This window comes from Elephas maximus, chromosome 22 (genome assembly GCF_024166365.1).
Source record: "Elephas maximus indicus isolate mEleMax1 chromosome 22, mEleMax1 primary haplotype, whole genome shotgun sequence".
Classification (NCBI taxonomy): Eukaryota; Metazoa; Chordata; class Mammalia; order Proboscidea; family Elephantidae; genus Elephas; species Elephas maximus.
In genome coordinates, this window is record NC_064840.1 from 12,648,439 (window position 1) to 12,664,796 (window position 16,358).

At 46.7% G+C, this 16,358-nt stretch overlaps 1 long non-coding RNA gene across 2 annotated transcripts in view; it reads left to right on the forward strand.

Annotated features, from left to right (window-relative positions):
* LOC126065307 (uncharacterized) overlaps positions 1–16,358 on the forward strand; it is a 386,754-nt gene that overhangs the window by 96,484 nt on the left and 273,912 nt on the right. The window lies entirely within an intron of this gene.

Sequence of the window (16,358 nt, forward strand, 5' to 3'; positions counted from 1 at the left end):
GAGATTGTAACCCAGACAGGTGTGTGCGTGTGTGTGTGTGTGCGTGTGTGCACATGTGTATATGTGTGTGTGAAGGCGGGAGAGGGAAGAAAGCACGTATCTGCAAATGTGAGACTGGAGGGAGGAGACAGCTGAGTATGTGTTGGGTGGGAAGGTAAGGAGGAAAGCAGCCATCTTCTGTGTGTTTGTGCGAGACAAGAGACACTGAGCGTGGGAATGGAAATGCTGTGGGGAAAAGAAGAAAAATCTTTACCGGGTGTGTATCCATGTGTCTGTGAGAATGGGAAAGTATGGATGAAAGAGCAGGGCGCAAACATCATGTGAGACTGTGAGAGGCAGCTGTGTGTGTGCAGGAGGGGACAGGGGACAGACCCCGAGCCAGCCTGGAACGAGCCAGGCACCAGCGGCTCCCTTCAGCCCGTCCAGAAATAGTTTCCGGGAACCGTGGTGTTTTCCCCGCCTGGCTCCTGGGCCAGCAGGGAGATAAAGCTGCCCGTGTCGCTTGTCTTGGCTGCCTCTCAGCTGACACTGCTGACAGGCCGCTTTGATCTTAGGTTATCAGGGCCTAACCCTGTGCCCTGGCCTGCTCTGCCAGCCCCCACCCGCTGCTCACCTCTGCAGAAAGGGCATTTTGTAAGGTCACCATTGGGAGGGGCAGCCCAGTTTTTGTACCTGGTTGGCTTTGGAGCCTGGAAGCTTGATGCAATGAGGGCACCATCTTCCCTTCTCATGCAAGGGTGGAAAGGGGACCCAGCTGAGGAAAGAGCTTTGAAGTGGAGCCACTCAAAATGGCGCCTGCTGACCATCCTGGGAGCTTCATCCTTGTTGCCTCATGGTGGGTGGACCTTCATGCTTCAGATGATGAGTGGAGAAAAGAAAGAAAACAGTGTTGTTGGCAGTCAGAAAACTTGCTTTCTGGGCTTAAAACTGAGCTCTCTCATTGAGTAACCTTGGGCAAGTTCTGCTTCTATCAGGACCTCAGGTTCCACTCCCATTCTGGTAAAACGAAAATGCTTTTATGACTATGGAAACCTCTCTTAAAACAAAATCATGTGCTGAAATCCAATGTATGAAGCATACTAAAGAAGAGCTGGACTGGCTGAAGGGAATATGAAGACCTGGTACCCCAATACTCACCCTTTGTTTTAATTAGTTATCCATCGTTACTACTTGTTTTGTTGTTGTTTTTAGTTGCCATCGAGTCTACTCCGACTCAACACAACCTTGTGTATAACAGAATAAGACATTGTCCAGTTCTCTGCCATCTTTATGTTCATTGGTAAGTTGGAGTCCGTTGCTGCAGTTATTGTGTTAACCTACCTCATTAATGGTCTCCTTCATTCTCACTGATTCTCTACCAAACGTGATGTCCTTCTCTAGCAATTGGTCTTTCCTGTGTCCAAATAAGCAAGTGGAAATCTTGTTCTCTTTGCTTCTAAGGAACATTCTGGTTTTATTTCTTCTAAGACTGATTTGTTTGTTCTTCGGGCAGTCCATGGAATATTCAATATTCTTCGCCAACAGCACAATTCGAATGCATCAATTCTTCTTCTGTCTTCTTTGTTCATTATCCGGCTTTTACATACATATGAGTTGATTGAAAAGACCATGACTTGGGTCAGGTGCACCTTAGTCATCAAAGTCACATAACTTAGTAGCTTAAAATGACAGCCATATTATTAACTCTTAGGATTCTGAGGGGCTCTTTCTCCTTCATCAAACATGATCTCCTCCTCTAGCGACTGATCCTTCCAGATGGCGTGTCCAAAGCAAGCGTGTCCAACAGTGTTCTGTTGTGTTCCATGAGGTTTTCATTGGCTAATTTTTGGAAGTAGATCACCAGGGCCATTTTTCCTAGTCTATCTTAGTTTGGACGTTCCACTGAAATCTGTCCACCATGGGTGGCCCTCTTGGTATTTGAAATATCAGTGGCATAGCCTCCAGCATCACAGCCACACTCAAGCTATCACAGTAGGACAGACTGACAGTTGGGTGGTGGCAGATGATTCTAGACCTTCGCTATTGAGTCATTCCCAGTTTTGGACTTCCCAGCTGAGACCCATAATATCGTAGAGGAGAAACGATCCATTCCCATTCTGCCTTTTCTAAATTCCTGACTCCTAGAGCCTGTGAACATAATAAAATGGTTATTGCCTTACATCACAAATTTTGGGGCAATTTGCTACACAGTAGTAGTAACTGCAACAGGTGGTGGACCTGAAAGAGCATAGACATGGGCATTAGACAGATCTGGTTTCAAACCTACCTCCTTCACTTGACATCTTATTCAGTTCTATTTACTTCCCTAAGCCTAGTTTTCTCATCAGAAAAATAGGCTTTGATTGGGATGACATCTGTGAGGTCCTTGGCAACATAATCTGTTCTTTTATTATTATTATCGTGATAAAATATATATTACATAACATTTGCCAACTCAATAATTCTTACATGTACAGTTGAGTGATGTTTATTACATGCTTCATATTGTACAGCCATCACCACTATCCTTTTTCCAAATTATTCATCACCATTAATAGAAACTCAAGGCTCCCTAAGCAACACTTGCCGCTGGTGGTGCAACGGTTAAGCACTTGGCTGCCAATCAGATGGTCAGTGGTTCAAACTCTCCAGCTGCTCCACTGGAGAAAGACGTGGCAGTCTGGTTCTGTAAAGATTTACAGCCTTGGAAACCCTATGGGGCAGTTCTACTCTGTCCTATAGGGTCGCTATGAGTCAGAATCAACTTGATGGCAATGGATTTGGGGTTTGGTTTCCCCTTTCCCTACCACCCCTTGGAACAACTAATAAGCTTTGGTTTCTCTTGGTTTGCCTGTTTCATATAAGTGAGATCATAAAGTATTTGCCCTTTTGTGACTGACTTATTTCACTCAGCACCATATTTTCATGGTTCATCCATGTTGTGGTATGCATCAGAAATTCATTTCTCTTTATGGCTGAGTACTTGGATCAACAATCAACGCCCATGGAAGCAGCAGTCAGGAAGTCAAATGACATATTGCATTGGGCAGATCTGCTGCAAAAGACTTCTTTAAAGTGTTCAAAAGTAAAGATGTCACCTTGAGGACTAAGGTGTGTCTGACCTAAGCCATGGTATTTTCAGTCACCTCATAGGCATGAGAAAACTGGACAATGAATAAGGAAGACCAGAGAAGAATTGACACCTTTGGATTATGGTGTTGGCAAAGAATATTGAATATACCATGGATACCAGAAGAACAAACGAATCTGTCTTGGAAGAATTACAGCCAGAGTGTTCCTTGGAAGAGAGGATGGTGAGACTTCATCTCATGTACTTTGGACATGTTATCCGGAGGGACCAGTCCCTGGAGAAGGACGTCATGCTTGGTAAAGTGGAGGGTCCTTGAAAGAGAGGAAAACCCTCAAGGAGATAGACTGACACAGTAGCTGCAATGATGGGCTCAATCATAACGATAATTGTGAGGATGGTGCAGGACCAGGCAGAGCTTTGTTCTGTTGTACATAGAGTTGTTGTGAGTTGGAACCAACTCGATGACACCTAACAACAACAATAACCCATTGTATGTATATGCCGCATTTTGTTTATCCATTTATCTGTTGATGGACACTTGGGTTGTTTCCATCTTTGGGCTAATGTGAAAAAATGCTGCAATGAACTTTGGTGTACAGGGTTCTGTTTGCATTCCTGCCTTCCCTTCTGGGTATATGCCTTGGTTTGGCATTGCTGGGTCATGGGGTTTTGTTTTTTGTTTTGAGGAATGGCCAAACCTTTTCCCACAGTGGCTGTACCATTTTACATTCCCACGGCAATGGATAAGGGTTCCAGTTTCTCCATATCCTTGCCAACACCTTACAATAGTTTCTTGGTAAATTATTCCTTGCTAAAGTATTCCATGTCACCATGCTCCTGAGATTCTGGAGGAGAAACCTGAGTTTCTGAACTCTCTGGGAAGCCCCTGGGTCCCAGGAACAGATCCTTATTTCATGCCTACTTGGAATAAGGAATGTGTTCCTCTGGCAAGTTGTATATTTGGAGCTGCTCCCCCGCTCAGAGTTTCAAGACAATTTAGTCTGAACGAATCTTGGTTTCTTGTTACCAAAGAGAACCGAGGCGCGTGCAAAGGCCTTGCAGAGTGCCTCCAACATCAAACAGCAACCACCCTACTATGTCCTGAGGAGCTGAGTGTAAATAAATCAAAACCATACCCGCTGCCTCTCTCTGTAAGCACACACACGTAATTTTATTACAGCCGGAATGAAGTGCTTCAGGGGCAGCATGTTTGGGACTTGGCTGAACCCAGAGTACTCTTGGAAGACCAGGGTCTGTTAGACCAACCCAGGAGGGGGCCCTGTTTGCCTCGTTCACTCCACTCTGCCCCCTTGGGTGACTTGTAGGCTTGGGACTGGCATGCGGGCACTTGGTATTAGAAGTTCAGAGAATCACAGATGACTTTTTGAAAGTCACTAGTAACATTTTTTTGTTTGTCTTGCTTACTTTGGACATGTCACCGGCAAAGACCAATTGCTAGAAAAGGACGTCATGTTTGGTAACGTAGAGGGTCAGCGAAATGAGGGGAACCCTCAATGAGATAGATTGACACAATAGCCACAATAATGGGCTCCAACATACCAACGATTGTGAAGATGCCGCAGGACCGGGCGACGTTTCATTCTGTTATACGTAAGGTTGCCATGAGTTTGGGCCAACTCCATGGCAGCTGGCAACAATAACAACAAGAAGCTATTCTGGATATTTCGTAGAAAAGGAATTATACAATCCGTGACCTTTGGTGACAGGCTTCTTCCAGTGAGCTCAGTTTTCAAGGTTCACCCATGTTTAACATGTATCAGTACTTCATTCCTTTTTATGATTGAGTAATATTCCACTGTCTGGATAGACCACATTTTGTTTATCCATTCCTCCATTGATGAACCCTTGGGTGGCTTCCACTTTCTGGCTATTGTAAATAATACTGCTAGGAACATCTGTGTACAAGTTTCTGTGTGGTTATATGTTTTTCTCTTGGGTGATACACCTAAGTGTGAAATTGCTAGGTTGTATGGTAACTCTGTTTTACTTTTTTGAGGAACCGCCAAATTGTTTCCCACAGTGGCTGCCATTTTACATTCCCATTTTTTAAAATTTATTTATTTATTATAATTTTTTATGTGCTTTAAGTGAAAGTTTACAAATCAAGTCAGTCTCTCACACAAAAACTTATATACACCTTACTACATACTCCCAATTACTCTCTCCCCAATGAGACAGCCCACTCCCTCCTTCCAGTCTCTCTTTTCGTGACCATTTTGCCAGCTTCTAACCCCCTCTTCCCTCCCATCTCTTCTCCAGGCAGGAGATGCCAACATAGTCTCAAGTGTCCACCTGATCCAAGAAGCTCACTCCTCACCAGCATCCCTCTCCAACCCATTGTCCAGTCCAATCCATGTCTGACGAGTTGGCTTCAGGAATGGTTCCTGTCCTGGGCCAACAGAAGGTTTGGGGACCATGACCACTGGGGTCCTTCTAGTCTCAGTCAGACCATTAAGTCTGGTCTTTTTATGAGAATTTGGGGTCTGCATCCCACTGTTCTCCTGCTCCCTCAGGGGCTCTCTGTTGTGTTCCCTGTCAGGGCAGTCATTGGTTGTAGCCGGGCACCATCTAGTTCTTCTGGCCTCAGGATGATGTAGTCTCTGGTTCACGTAACCCTTTCCATTCCCATGTTTTTTGAGTGCTGATTTTGTGCCAGGCACTGTCTTAGTGCTTTACATACATTAATTCACTTCATCTGTCCTCCCAACAACTCTACGAGGGTTATTATTATTACTAGTTTCGTGTTACAGTTAAGAGAGGCCCAGAGAGGTTAAGCAACTTGCCCAAGGCCACACAGCTGGTAAGAAATAGAGCCAGGAAAATGGGACCCACAGGAAGGTCTTAAGCAGAGAAACAAAATAACTGGATGTAATTTCTTCTTTCTCAGCCTCACTTACTCTGTAGGATTTTTGAGCACCAACTCTGGGGTGGGGGGTTGTGATGAAGTTAGGTTGGTAGGAATTTGGGGGCCAAAAAAAAAAAAAATCACATCACCGCTGCTGAAAGGGTTTCATTCTCCCTCATGTCCTTGGACATGGACGTGCAGGAGGTCAGTGGGCCTGGCCCACGTGTGGGATAAACTTGGAGAAAGCTGTTTTCTTGCCAAATGGCTGGGCTGCTTGACAAGGGTGGGAAAGGCTGCAGGGCTGGGCCAGAGCATCCTGGGCTGGGAGTGACATCATCAACACCCCATTTCCCTCTGCCTGTTTATCGTTTTCCCATCAGGAGCCCCTGGGATGTTGGGACACTCCTCAGCTGTGAAGATTTTCGTGTGTGTGTATGTGCATGTGTGTGTTGTGTGTATGCGTATGTATGTGAGTGTGTGTGTGTGTGGGGGGGGCGCATGGAGGCCTGGATTCCCTCTATTTCTCTGTGACTGGTGGGTGCAGGAGATCGGGGTTCAGGGGAGGTTCGTTCATCGAATATTTGGGCCTTGACCCCCTTCAAAACAGAGCCATCAGACAGGGTGCCTGGCCTTGTGGCTCTCACAACCTGGTGAGGAAAACAGGGAAGGCACAACCCTTGATGCCACCCTTCGTTGTCATTCTCATGGGTTTATTGTGCACCTGCTGTTGTTGTTAGGTGCCACTGAGTCTATCTTGACTCATAATGACCCCTCGTGGCAGAGCAGAACTGCCGCATAGCGTTTTCTGGGCTGTCAGCGCCGGAGCAGATCACCAAGTCTCTTTCCTGCAAAGCTGGGTTCAAACTGCTGACCTTTTAATTAGCAGCCAGGTGTATCTACAACGGTAGAATTCTCTGCCATTATAGAGTGGCCACCTGCCTCATGCCAAGCTCTGCCAACCCCGGGGCCATTAACAACTGTGGCCCTGCTCACCTGGAGGGCAGTCGGAGTCCTGAAAAGACCTGTCAACCATATGCAAACGTATTTGCCTGAATCTATCTTTCGGCCCTTTCACAGCGTTTGGGTTTCTGCAGGCAAATACTGTGCTTTGATACACCTTTTCTTGTCAGGGCATGTAAATACCCTTGTTGAGATCCTCCTGTGTAGTGGGGTGGACCAGGCAGGGCGGGATTGTTACAGGAAGGGGCCTTTCTGACTGAGGGGAGAGGGTAGAGAAGCAAAGTGGATTTGCACGTGAGCATCTGAGAGGATGATGGACTACTAACCTGAAGGTTGGTGGTTCGAATCTACCCAGGGGTGCTCAGGAAGAAAGGACTGGTGATTTGTATCTGTAAAGATTACAACCAAGAAAATCCCATGTCAGCCCCGGGGATATGATGGAGGCATTCATCATCTTCAGATTTCCCAGGTGGTACTTTGTGATTCCCTTATGAAAGTAGAGGGAGGAGTGAGGGATGAAAAAGGGGTTCCGCTCTGTAAGGACAGAGGGGAGTCAGGGTGGGAGATGAGTAGCGAGGGGAACTTTCAACTCTTAAAGAAGTAGTGCTCGTGTCTGAGAAAGAATACATGGAAAATCAAATTTAGAAGAGCCCTGTGACATCAATTTTAATGCAAAGTCCCTTATGGCACAGAGGCTTGCAAAGAAGGGACAGGATCCACCTAAACACATATGGCTGTTTTGTTTGGATCCACTCGGGCTAACACCCTCAGATTTTGCAAGAAAATTCCCCAGGCCTTCAAGTGGATCACCAGAGGAAGTGAGATCAGGTAGAAACTGGAAAGGAAGTTCCTTGAACTGTAGAAGCATTCTGGGGGCACTAGAAAAAGAGAAGGGAGGCATGAAGCTGAAGGAGGGGTGATGGAAGATAAGGAATTCTGATTTCAATCTCCTGATTTCCTCTGTTTCCTCTGACCCAGGCTGCATGTAAACTCTATGCAAATCTGTTTACTTTTACATTTTATTTCAATCGGAGTCACTCAGCTGTCAGGAGCTGTATCAACATGTCAGTCTGGCTGAACAAACAAGCGTTTTGAGTGGAAATATTTCAGATAAACAGACACAGTGTTATGACATATCAAAACTCCCCAAACATGGAACGGGGTGAAGATGGTGGGGAGAAAGCGGGCGGACGAGGAAAGCCGCAGAAAGTAGATATATTTACCCTGGCATACACGCTGTGTGATCAGCTGAGGCAAAATAGGCTTTTTATTACTTGTGCTGTGGAGTTTTGGGGTGGGAGGGAGTCTCCCTCATCTATGGCATTAATACATTTTGTCAGCTGAAGGGCAAGGCCGGCTTGGCAGGTTACCATGAACATTTCTTTCTGGTGGCCCTGCTGATTCCCCAGGAGGAAATCAGGCAGGAAAAGAGAAGAAAAACCCACCTGGATTAACTTAATAGCGATGGGGAGACCGGTTGCTTTGCTGAGTCTGACAGCCTGCTCCAAAGCTGTTGTCCCGTCGGGCTCCTCACTTGGGTTCTTTGCAAACTGCAGGAAGCGGAGGCCCACAGAAGTGTCCTTGTTTGTGGTCAGGGGCAGGGTGGGGAGGATTTGGAGGAGAGCTGACGTGAGCATTCAGCCACTCTCACGCATGATGCATAGTTTTAAATTTCATTTTGGAGTATGTAAATCTGTTGCCTGGTACCATAAGCAAAAGCATAAACAAGTCTTTGGAGAAGTTTTGTTCTCTTCCCCAATCCACCCATTTCTCTGTGCCCTACTCCCCCAGACACACGCACACATTATATTTTGCTGGAGTCTTGGTGGCATAAGGGTTAAGCGCTCCACTGCTAACTGAAATGTTGGTGGTTTGAACCCACACAGTGGCTCTACAGGAGAAAGACCTGACAGTCTGCTTAGATTACAGCCAGGAAAACCCTATGGGGCAGTTCTGCTCTGTCCTAGAGGCTCCCCGTAAGTCCGAATTGACTTGCCAGCACCTAACAACATGACAACGTATCTATTTTTAGTTCCCAGGCTGTAGTTTGATGGGCCATGTTTAAAACAGAGTTCACATGTTCCATGAAAAAATAGTTAACTGCATATGAGCCGCCTACTATGTGCCTTCTACTATGGGCGTAACTAACCAGTTGTTGTCGAGTCAATTCTGACTCGTGTTGATCCTGTGTTTTTTTTCATGCCAAGTAGAACTGAGCTCCATAAGGGTTTTCAAGGCTATGACCTCTTGGAAGCAAATCACCAGGCCTTTCTTCCCAGGCGCCTTGGTGTGGGTTCAAACCTCCAACCTTTTGCTTAGGAGTTGAGTGCTTAACTGTTGGTGCCACTCAGGGACTCCTACTATGGACATACATTACGGCAATTCCCAGCCATAACCCTGCAAGGTTGGCCTTATTCACCCCATGTTAGAGGGGAGGAAGCGGAGATTCAGAGAGAGGAAATGGCTTATCCACAGCCGCCCAGCTGGTAAGTGACAGCGCCAGAATTCAAACGCAGGTCTGTTTGGCTCCCAAGTCCATGTTTTTTCTGCTACATTGAGGGCTTGGTTGAATCTGGCCTGAGAGGGTGTGTGGAAAAGGTGAATTTCAGAGTAGTTGGGAGCTGTCAGCCAACTCGGCCGGGTTGGACTTGTCTACCCCTGCGATGACTTTGCTCAGAAAAGAACCACGTGCTTGTCCAAACGTGGGCTTCAGCAGCTGCCTCCATAGCATGCTCAGAAGGATGCTGGCAAGTCCCCCTCTGCCCAAAAATGTCTCCCGCCCCACCTGGTACTTGGCCTCAAATTCCACCAACAGGGAGGTCTATCCTTGGGCTTCATTTAAAAGACTTTTTTGGGCATGGTTGCAGTGTCGACACTTTCCCCAGAGAGGTGACACCTACGCCCCTTCCCCAAAGTCTCTGGTCAGCACAGCACCTAGCAGAGGGCCTGGCCTTGGAGGGTGGCGTTTACCATATAGATGTCCTAGGCCCTGGGTGGTGCGAATGGTTTGTGATTGGCTACACCGGACTTTGCATGAGTGAGAAATAAACCTTTGTAGTGTTACCCCAGTGAGACTTTTATGATGATTGGTTACAGTATTGAGCTCATCCCAATTAATACAAAGTATTAATTAACAGTGGTTAAGCACTCAGCTGCTAACCAAGAAGTTGGCGGTTTGAACCCACCCAGTGTTGCCACAGAAGAAAGGCCTGAAGAACTGCTCCCATCAAGATTACACCCAAGAAAACCCTATGGAGCAGTTCCACTCTCTAACACGTGGGGTCGCCATGCATAGGAACCGACATGGCAGCAATGGGTTTTTTTTGGGGGGGGGGGTGGAGAGTAGTGGAAGGAGAGGCAAGGAGACAACCCAGAGAAGGGAGGCAAACGGGGAGGCTTGTGATCAACCCCAAGGGTGCTGATCTACAATAGCGGGGCGTGTGGGGCTGCTTGGAAACAAAGCTTCCCGTGTTGCTCGGACAGAGGGCCCCTCGAGCCCCACCTGTCTCCTGGCCAGTCCTGACTGGTGTTCAGCTGGGGCCTTAAACAGCCAGGCTTGGGGCAGGGAAGCCCAGAACTTGCCATGGGCTTGTAGAATGCTGTAACTGCCATTCGCCAGGACTGAACTTCGGTTAGTCACATCCTTTCTGAGCCCTTTTGTCCATGATTACGCCACCTGTAGCCTTATTCTCATCCTATTTCCCTCTAAATGGACTCCCTTGAAAAAATAAACATCTATTTTAAGGCAAGCAGGCCTGAGTACTCCTTGCTAATAAAGGATACAGCCAAATTCAAGTCACGAGTTGGAATTGACTCAATGGCAACTGTTTTTTTTTTTTTTTTTAAGTTTTTTGGTTAGCTTTTATGTGACAAATGCAATAATTTTTTTTTTTTTAGAGGAAAACAAGCATTAATAAAAGAGAAGGAAAAAATATACACACATCCATTAGTCTCTATTACTTGAGGATTGATTTGCTAATTGTATTTTCTCTGGTGTCTGTTAAAATAATTTAACTGGGGGGGGGGCGGGGAGGAAGGAGTCCCTGGGTGGTGCAGATGGGTTAATGCGCTGGGCTGCTAACTGAAAGGTTGGAGATTTTCCGTCTACCCAGAGGCACCTCGGAAGAAAGGCCTGGAGATATACTTCTGAGAAATTAGCCATCGAAAACCCTATGGAACACAGTTCTACTCTGACACAGATGGGGTCACCAGGAGCCAGAGTTGACTCACGGCAATTGATTTTATTTGGAAAAAAAAAAAAAAGAAGATGTTTATCCAGATGCTACCAAAAATTGTACTACCTGCCTTGCCCAAGCCTCCAATTTTATGTATGGAGGAAACTGAGGTTCAGAGAGACAGAACTCGCACAGGGGACCCAGCTGGCTGGGAGCAAGTGGAGGCCTGGGAAGAATTATGGTTACAAGAACACTGGACTGGGAGTCAGGGGACCCCAGCTTCCACTCTGGATCTAAAGACAGAGATGACTTCTGTTTTCTCTCCAGGACTTAATTTGCCCATCTATGAAAGAAAGGCAGCCTCTGGGTGGTGCAAAATGTTAACATGCTTGGTTGCTAAGTGAAAGGTTGGAGGGAGGTTTGAGTCCACCCAGAAGTGCCTTGGAAGAAAGGCCTGGCAATTCACTTCCAAAAGATCAACCACTGAAAACCGTATGGAGTGCCGTTCTGCTCTAACACACGTGGGGTTGCCGTGCGTTCGAGTAGACCTGAAATGAAATGAAAGAAAAGAATGTAGCGTTGCTTTGGGTTCTGGATCTGGAAGCCTAGAGACGGGGAGCCCCAGGGACAGATCTGACGTCCCTGGAAATTTTGTGTATGTGCACGTGTGTGTGCGTTTAAGGGGTTGGTCCCTAGCTTTTCATCAGATTCTTGAGGAAGGTTAAGCAGCGCAGAAAAAGATGACCCAACCCACCCCTCCTTCCCACCTGGTCCAAGGTCCCTCCAAGGCCCTTCCTGCTTTTCAGATTCTCTGATTTTTGACTCCCAGCTGCATAGCTCCACGTTGGGAGGGATCTGTCTTCCTTCCTGTATTGCTTGGCTTGCTTTAACCTGCCTACTCTATGCCAGGAAGTGGGCTGGGCATGTAGGACATTCTACCCAGTGGAGAAGGACTTTTGCCTTGGAAGGACTTTTATCCAGTGTCTGTGGGGGCAGAAGTGGGCATGCTGGAGGCCAGGGGAGGTGCCCTAGAGGACACACTGTTCTTGTTATTGCTGTTAGCTGCTGTTGCATCTGCCCCTGACTCATGGCAGCCCCATGCACAGTGGGATTGGACGGTTGTGATCCCATTGGGTTTTCACTGGATGATTTTCAGGTCATTTGCCAGGCCTTTCTTCCAAAGGACACACAAGCTGAACCTTGAAGGTTGCCTAAGAGTCAGGCAGGCCAGGAGGGCAGGGAAGGGTGCTTCTGAGCGAGGAGATGGCACTTCCCAGCCCCTGCAGCCAAGCTGGTATTGACTGGAGATGCCTTTCCTCCCCTGGTTGTACCGAGATTCACCCTGTCTCATCAGTGTGGCAGATGTCCCCCATCACTCTGATTGCAGTTGAAAGCGGTGGCTGGGGCCCAGGGCACGTCTGAGGATCACTCAGGGGCCGGGAAAGCAGGGGCCTCCCCAGAGACTCTGCCACCACACCCCCCAGAGGCAGGTGTTCTGCAAGTTTTCCTGAGGAGGCCTGCCAGAGTGTCTCCTGCTCAGCGGCACGCATGCAGGCATGCTATTTCATCTCTGGGCCCCTCCTGGAGCAGCTGGCAGAGCCTCGGGGCACGTGGGTGGCCAAAGGGACAGGGTCCTGAGGGCTTGGCTGACCGCAGCCCTCAGCACGTGGTTTCCCCTTCTGCCTGTGTTCCCAGGGCAGAGATTTTTCCAGGCACCTTTGTGGTAGAAGATGGGGGATCTGGTTTCATGGTGAATTTGGAGGAACTGAGCCATGGGGAGCTTTTCTGAGTCCCTGGCCCTGTGACGAGGCAACTCGTTAGCGTATTATTTATGGCACCCTCCTGACTCTGGTGTTGTATGAGGGCTCGAGGTGGGGCATTGTGCCCTGACCAGTTAATCAACTGACCAAACCAATAGGTGGAGAAACCAATGTTAATCAGCCACCATTCATTCTCTTTCATTGGACCAAGCCTGGTGGTAGAAACTTGGGAAATGGGCCGTTTCATATGTTTTTGCGTCAAGTGTATGTTGATTTATCAATGTAACATTTCACGTGGTATATTGATCTGCTACTGTAAATCCTTTTTTAAAAAAAATAACTTATTTTTGTTGCAGTCGAAAACGTATACAGCAAAACAAACACACACAAATTCAAAACTTCTCCACGTACAATTCAGTAACGTTGATTACGTTCTTGTAGTTACGAACCATTCTCGCCCTTCTTTTCTGACTGATCCCCTCCACCATCAACATGAACTCACTGCTCCCTACATTTCTTCTCTAACCTTTCGAGTGGCTGTTGTAGATCTCAACTGTGGATCCTTTTTTATAAATGAAAAATTGAGATACATGATTAATGTAATGAATAATGCTTTTTGTAAAAAGAAAAAACCTGTGCAGATGTGATTAAAGTCTCTTTGGTCACCTGCCCCAACCCAACGCCCACCCTTAACGATGAATTGAGTAAACGTTACCAGTTTATCAATTCGCAGTGTATCTTGAAATATATATATGTGTCGTTGTTGTTAGTTGCTGTCACGTTGATTCCAACTCATGAGAACCCCATGTGAACAGAGTAGGATTTTCAAGGCTGTGACCTTTCAGAACCAGATTGCCAGGCCTGTCTTCCAAGGTACCCCTGGGTGGGTTTGAACTGCCAAACTTTTCGGCTAATGTTGAGCACTTAGCCATTTGTGACACCCAGGGACTCCTGTATCTATGTGTGTGTGTATGTACATTGTGGCTACCTGCCATGGAATTGGTCCCTGACTGATGGCAACCTCAAAGGTACAAAATGCTGCCTGGTCCTGTGCCATCATCATGATTGGTTGAGGACTGAAGTATTGTGCTCCATAGGGTATGCACTGGCTGAGTTTTAAATGTAGATCGCCAAGCCTTTCTTCCTAGTCTGTCTTAGTCTGTGATCTCCCCTGAAACCTGTTTAGCATCGTAGCAACACGCAAGTCTCCGCTGACAGGTGAGTGGTGATTTTCGCATTAGGTGCGTTAGTCTGAAATCAAACCCGGGCCTCCTGTATATGAGGTGAGAAGTCTACCATTGAGCTGCCAGTGTCTCCCATTCCCCCACGGATGGACATGTAGGTTGTTTCCAAGTGTTCGTTATCACAAACAATGCTACAAGTGAGAACACTTTTACATGTCCCCCTGTGCATATGCGTGGGACTTTTTCTGAGTAGACATCTAAAAGTGGATCCACTGGGTCCTGAGGGAATCCCACTTTACTCTTTAATAGGCAGATCCAGCCCTAAAGGCACTTCACTTTTATTGTGCTGTGGGCATCCCTGGGTGGCCCTTGGAGCCACCGCCAGAGGAAGAGCTGGTGTTGTGAATAGACCATGGCCTAGGCCACCGGAGAGCTTGTGAACATCTTAGAGCTCTTTGACTTCCTTTCGCATCCAAAACACGGGATATAACGAAATCTGCCCTGAAGAATTGTTTTGCGAATACAATAAGAAAGATGAAATGAAAAGGTTTTGTTTTGTTTTTTTTTTTGAATTGCAAAGCGCTTGTCTTAGTTATCTACTGCCGCTGTAACAGAAATATCAAAAGTGGGTGGCTTTAACAAACACAAATTTATTTTCTCACAGTTTAGGAGGCTAGAAGTCTGAAATCAAGACACTGGCTCTAGAGGAAGGCTCTGTCTCTCTGTGGGGTCTGGGAGGAGGCCCCTGTCTCTTTAGCTTCTTTTCTTTTGCTCCTTGGTGATCTTTGTGTGGCACGGAATCTATCTCCCCCATCTCTGCTTGGTTGCTTGCTCAACCTACTCCTTTTATATCTCAAAAGAGATGGATTTGAGACGCACCGTACGCTAATATTGCCACATTAACATGACAAAGAAAAACCGATTCTCAAATGAAATTATAACCACAGGTATACCAAAAAAAAAAAAAAAAAAGCACACACACACAGAAACCAAACCCACTGCCGTTGAGTTGATTCTGACTCCTGGTGACCCTGCAGGACAGTGTAGCACTGCCCCGTAGGGTTTCCAAGGACTGGCTGGTGGATTCCGTTTGGTTAGCATCTGAGCTCTTAACCACTGTGCCACCAGGGCTCCACAGGTATTAAAAAAAAAAAAAAAAACCCGTTGCTGTCAAGTCAATTCCGATTCATAGTGACCCTACAGGACAGAGTAGAGCTGCCCCATAGAGTTTCCAAGGAGCGCCTGGTAGATTTGAACTGCTGACCTTTTGGTTAGCAGCCATAGCTCTTAACCACTTCACCGCCAGGGTTTCCACAGGTATAACCTATTACCTATTGCTGTCGAGTCGATTCCGACTCATAGCGACCCTATAGGACAGAGTAGAACTGCCCCATAGAGCTTCCAAGGAATGCCTGGTGGATTCGAACTGCTGACCTTTTGGTTAGCAGCCGTAGCTCTTAACTACTACGCCACCAGGGTTTCCTCCACAGGTATAGCTGTTAGTATGTATAATACATATTTTTTTGGGTCACAATTTAATTCATAACAGTGCTGTACCACTATTTTTTGTTATTTCTATCCCTTTCTTGTTGACCTCAATTTTTCTTCTTGTATCCGTCTCTGTAATACCCTTCTTGCTTCTCTATAGCTTTTATAACCATATTTTCCTAAAGAAAACTCAGGGTACCTGGTTGAAAAGACTTTTCCCTCCAGATTTGGAAATTTATTAATTCAAGTAGGGAGTGGCAGGGAATACCTGGAATTGGGACAGCGCTGGAATCTGGATGTAGATCTCTGCTTCTACATTGAGGGGCATGGTGTGAGGGCCAGACCAGACATCAGAGGATCTATGGAATCTCACAGCTTGGGTTCAAACCTTGACCGAACACCTACTGCTGTGTGACCTTTGGCAAGTTCTATGCCACTCTGAGCCTTGGTTATATACCTCCTGGATTTGGGTTGTCAATTGAATGAGGTAACTCAGACAATGAGCCTAACCCCTTGCTTGGCACATTGTATTGTCTTCATAAACAGCTGCTATTATCATGTGAAACTGACCATATGTCCCATTATGCTCTGCTCTGATTTATCCCACATCCGGTTCCTGCAAAGGGGCTGTCCCATAGAGTGTGAACAGCTTGGTTTGCTGGCCAGAGCTGAGAAATGGTGGAGAGCCTGGAATGCTTTCTTGAGGACAAGACCCTTCATTCACATTGCTCTTGTAGCTATGATTCTAGATGGAAAGCTTGTAGGCCCTTCCCTACTCACCCCTACCCCACCTCAGGGCCCAGGCCATGCTTTGGGGCTCTTGGGAGTGACCCATTTTCTGCTGTGGTCGGTGCC